Here is a 5780-nt window from a genome sequence, read left to right on the forward strand (position 1 = left end):
TGGAGAGAGACACAGCGAGAGAGGGAACACAAGTGGGGGAGAGGGAGAAGCAGACTCCCCGCTGAGCAGGGAGCCTGATGCGGGGCTTGATCCCAAGACCCTGGGATCATGACCTGAGCCGAAGGCAGAAGCTTAACCGACTGAGCCACCCAGGTGTCCCAATTTTCAACTTTTTTTGGATATATGCCCCAAAGTGGAATTTCTGGATCAAATAGCAATTCGGTGCTTAACTGTTTTTGAGGAACTTGCCACAATGGCTGCCCCATTTTATATTCCCACCAATAATGCACAAGAGCCCAAATTTTTCCACGTCCTCTCATTATTTTCTGTTCCCTCAGCCTTTTTTTACCTTAGTATCGCTTCCAATCTCTCCCTACTTATGCTGGTGAAAAGTTGGAAAGTTCAGCCTTCCGATGCATTTTTCTGCTGGACTCCCAATTTCTGTCTGGTTCCTAGTGCCCAGATGTTTTACATCATATAAAACAAAATCCAGATGACTTAATACTTCCCGCTTCATCTTGTTTAGCTTCTGGCCTGGAGCTGGTTGGAGGTCACTTTGACCTGACTGCAGGAGGGTCAGACACCTGTCCTGATGGCCACCAAACCCTGGGCCTCAGCGGCTAATGGCTGGCTATGAGCCGAGGACTATTACAAGGTCTTCACCTCGACTGCTGATTGGCTAAAAAATAAACCTGCTGCTCATTGGTGGAACGTGGGATTTTCACAGAGATATTCATAAACACAATCAGAAAAAGACATCCGGAAGAAGCCTCACACATAGAAAAGTCACCCCTGTGAAAATCCGGATTTTAGGGTCAAAGGACCTGCAGAAGACATTCTGTCCTTGCCCTCCCTCCAAACTCCATGGCAGAAGGACATCTGCCCTCTTCTTAAAAATCTCAAGGGAAAGGAAGGAGCTTTCTGTGTAGTTCTTAAATTATACTGCTATGATCTGCATGTTTGTATTCCCTCAAAATTCATATGTTGAAATCCTAACCCCCAAAGTGATGGTATGCAGAGGTGGGGCCTCTGGGAAGTGATAAGCAGGATTAGTACCCTTATAAAAGAGACCCCACAGAGCTCCCTCACCCCTTCAGCCATATGAAGACAAAACAAGAAGACAGCTGTCTATGAGAAAGTGGGTCTTCACCAGAGAGCGAACCTGCTGGCACCATGATCTTGGACTTCCCAGCCCCTAGAACTGAGAGAAAGAAACGCCTGTTGTTTAAGACACTCAGTCTATGGTATTCTGTTACATCAGCTTGAACCCCCTAAGACATACACCATTAAAAAGCAAGGGAGGTGGCTAAGGAAGGGAAGTAGCATGGGTTCAGCAGCTCCTCTGTGCAAGCACCTCGCTCCGTGTTTTATATACTTTATATTACAGAACTCTCCAAATCCTGAGGGATGTATAATCCCGAGACCATTTTAGAGATTAGGAAGCTAAGGCTTACAGGGGGTTAGCCGGTTGCCCATTAATGATGGAGATGCAAACCTAGACATGTCAGACTCCAAAAACCATGCTTCGAAACGGCCATCTGCTTCTCACCAGCACCATCTACTTCCATTTCTCCGCGTCTTTGCTGCGGGGGAGGGCAGGGCAGGAGTGAGGGGATGCTGTGGCTTCATACCCTGGGCCTCCACTCTGCAGGTTCAGGGCTGGACTTCCATCTTTCTCCCAGAGGTGAGCAAGCTCCAGAGGTTTGCCCCCCACGCAGAGGAGACTGACTTGGAAACAGGGTAGGGTTTATCCATGTATTATGACCAGATGGTGAAGGACTGCCTGACTCCCCATCAGCCACCATCCACTGGCTCAGAGAACAAAATCAAGATCAGAACCAGAATGATACAAAGGAAGTCCATGCCGAGTGCTTTTCGGATTTTTAAGTGCATTTAAAAATGTAAGCAGGGCACCTGGGTGGCTCCGTCGGTTAAGCGTCTGCCTTGGGGCTCAGGTCATGATCCCGGGGTCCTGGCAGGGAACCTCTGCTTCTCCCTCTCCCTCTGCCCCTGCTTGTGCGCTCTCTCTCTCTCTCTGTCAAATAAATAAATAAAATCTTTAAAAAAATAAAATAAATAAAAATGTAAGCTCTACATAAGATGTACTATCTTAACTATTTTTAAGTGTATTATTCAACTGCATTAAGTACACTCGCATTGTCGTGCAACCCTCAGCACCATTCATCTCTAGAACTTTTTTGTCTTCCCAAACTGAAACTCTGGCCCAGTAAACACGAACTCCTCACCCCCCTTCCCCTAGCCCCTGGCAGCCCCCAATCTACTTCCTTTCTCTGTGGATTTGACTGCTCCAGGAACCTCATGTAAGTGGACTCATATAGCGTTTGTCCTTTTATGGTTGGCTTATTTCACTCAGCATGACATCTTCAAGGTGGAAGGTGCAGATTATAAGATCCTTTGCACAACGTGTCAAGGCCTAGTAAGTCACCCCTCTCTGCTGAGGAACCCAACACCAACTGGCCCACAATAGAAAACTGCTAACAAACCCATGCTGACCTCTCTCCCCATGGACCGCATGTGAGGGGGACATCCTCTTCTCTATTTCTACACTTCTAGATCTTGTTGAAGTCCCCAAATGTCCAGATCACTTCTCACTAGCTTGTTTTTTGGGGGGGGCATGCTTCCCTATCACAGTTGCACAGGCCTTCTTCTCATCAGGGTTCAACACATCCCCAAACTCCCCAGGGCTGGTGCCCCCAGGGAAGGCATCCAGAATCGGCAACTGCCGTGTGGGGCTAAGGGCTCTTGATCACTTCTGCCATACAGCTGGGCACCTGCTGGCCTTGAGTCTTCTGCTCCCTGGTCCTCTCCACTCAACTACAACCCCCAAACCAAAGCTTCTCCAAAATAAAGATGACCTCTGGGTCCCTCCCACCCTGCTTCATCCCAGCTACTCCACCGTCCTGCCCCCTGCCCGTGCCCACCTGCACCGACCTGCCATTTGTCCCCTCACTGCTCCGGTCATTCCTTGTGGGTTGAGGCCACGTGTCCCTCCCAACTACGTCCTGGCCGCCCCAGGCTGCCCAGGGCAGCTTCACCTGAGCTCCTGGGAACACACGCGGTCATGAGATTGCATCATGCACACCTTTAGACTGCAAGTGCCACATGGGCAAGGACTCTGCTATTTGTCTTGGCTACACCTTTTTCTTTAGTTCCCTGCTGCCCTCATTTACGGCCCCATAAAACTACAGGATTAGAAAGAAATAACCAATCGGCCGTTGGTGCTCCCTTTTCAGGGACGAGGTTGGGAGGGGTCCTACTTTCCAAGTTCAGAAGTGAAAATATCACCTTTCACCTGAATAAAGAGAGGAACCCAAGAGGCCTTGCAGAGCTCAACAGCTCCCCTCCGGGCCCTTCTTGTCTGCTTGCAAAAGGACTTCCTCCCCGAGTGATGTCTTCTGGACTCTTCTCCATCTCCCACCTCCTATTCCATCTCCCACCTTCTCACTCCCAGCTGCCCGGTTACTCGGAAGTGTCCAGAGCTGCCCCCAGTCCTCACCATAAGCCCTCCCCACCACCCATATTCCCTCCTGGATCCTAGACTTCTCCCTCCACCAAGATCCTTTTCTTGCTTCCCCAACAAACCCCCTCTATGGCACCCTTCTCACCTTGTCTGTAAGTGAAGGAGAATCAAACTAAAGGCCCTTCCCCAGAAGCATCCTCCCGACCTCCTCAGCACCATGCGTCACCATGCACCACCTGCCCCTGCTCCCCCCGGGAGGAGACCCCACTGGCAGAACGGCAGGGCCAGCCCCTGGCGTGCAGAGAGCCCTTCCGATCTCTCACCCCCTGTCAGTCAACCCAGCCAACTCTTGGAAAGGCCCAGCTGACAAAACCCTCATTGCTTCTCTCCCTGGTGGGAGCATTCCAGAACCAGCTTCTCACCTTCACATTTTAGAAACCACCTGACTTTTCATCTTCCTCTCAGGCCTACTTTTAAAAGGGAGAGAACCCCATTTTCATAAACATTCTGTCCCACTGCTGGAGGTATCTTTTGCTCCTCACTCCTTCTCCACTCATATCCAACCTATTTTCATGACAAAAATTCATAGTAGACCGGGTCTCTTGCAGAGCACTTCTCCTGGGTTCCAAGCTACTTCCATCACTGGGGATCTGATCATCTCTGGCCAGGGCTGGGACACCAACCACCCAATGGCTCTCCCCACCCCTCCTCACTGCTGCCAAACAACCTCAGCAAGCCAACACAGGAAGCCTCTATGGCCCCCTTCCCCCAAAACCCTAAATGATTCCTTATCTTTTCTACAATAAAGCACTCGAAGCCAGCCTCCCCTTCCAGAATCACCTCCCACAACCTCAGTGCACCTTATACTACAACTGAATGCACCTACTCCTCCTTCATAGAATGTGCATGGTTTTAGTTTTGAAAGAAGGCAGCTATTCTTCTTTGGCTGATGGTGGCAGGAATGATCCAGAAGGAGAGAAAGAATGAGTGAGTCAAAGGAGAGAGGGGAGGTTTGTAAGAGCCACCCCTTGACCATCGGGAAGGAATGGGGTCCAGTCCACAGGAGAGGAGAGAGTGGCCTTCCAGAAGAGCAAGGGCAGTGTGGCCACACGCAGATGGGAAGGAGGGTCACAGACAGGCCCCGAGAGAGCTGGGTGTGTGGATGTCGGGGTAGGAGCCCATGGATGGCTTCCGTTTTCTCGAAGAGATAAGAAGAAGCTGAGAGAGAGGAAGGGGAGGAGGTGTGGAGGTCTGAAGAGAGAGAAGGAATGAAATATAGAACGACATCAACTATGAAAATACACACCTACTTATGCAGCTCTGTCTGTCTGTCTATCTAACTGTCTTTCTGCATACCCACCCACTTCTCCCTCTACCAAACCTAGAGAGAAATACATCAGAAGGTAATGTGAGGCGACATCTCAACAGAGGTTTTACCACTGGCTCCTGTTTTCTTCCTTGTATGTTTATATTTTCCACAATTTGTCCAGTGAGTGTGACTTAATTTAATAGTTAAAATAGAATTTTTCGTAGTAAAAACAAAATGAATTACAGGCTGGTACCTGAAGTTGAACAAAATAGTCAGAGAGTTCTCAAACCAGAGTCAGCCTTAAAAGGAAAAGGCAGATTCTGGCCCAAATATGAACAGAAGGGTCTGTCTCCTCCCTGGCGAAGGAACAAAGTAGCTACAAGCGTTCCCTTTCTCTCTCTCTCATCTCACAGACACGCACGCACACACGCATGCACACGCGCATACCCCAGGAGCTGTAGGGCCAGGGAGAGACAGGGCTATGACGCTCTGTTCTCCCCCACTGTGTGGGGCCCCATGTTCATGAAAATCCCTGTGTCCCTGGCTCTCCAAGACCAGTCCACGTCTCATAGTCCTTCCATTGGACACCATAAGGACCCTGAAGTTGTCCACAAGTGTGGTCTCTATGCTGTGTGTCTCTCAGGAAAGCAAGAGGTCCCAAAATCCAGAAAATTGTGGCTTTGGGGCGAAAGATGACAGCATAGTTGAAATAAGGCTGAGCTGGCTGAGCAGAGAGTAAATAAACAAGGAGAGTGAATCTCAAATTTTGCCCGTGGCTTTGGAGAGAGGACAGTCCTGGATTGTCACCATCTGGTCCCTCCAAGTACCCTACATAAATGTCGAGGAGATACATGACAGAATGCTTCTCTCTCCAAGCTGGGTCAATGTTCCGAGCCCTGATTGCCTTACCAGGACCAGAAAGAATGGCTTTAAACTAAGAAAGGATGGTACTAAAGGCACAGTCAACAAAAGAGAAAAAGAAATTGGACT

This window comes from Leptonychotes weddellii, chromosome 2 (assembly GCF_054177405.1).
Source record: "Leptonychotes weddellii isolate Sample4059 chromosome 2, ASM5417740v2, whole genome shotgun sequence".
In the NCBI taxonomy this organism is placed as follows: domain Eukaryota; kingdom Metazoa; phylum Chordata; class Mammalia; order Carnivora; family Phocidae; genus Leptonychotes; species Leptonychotes weddellii.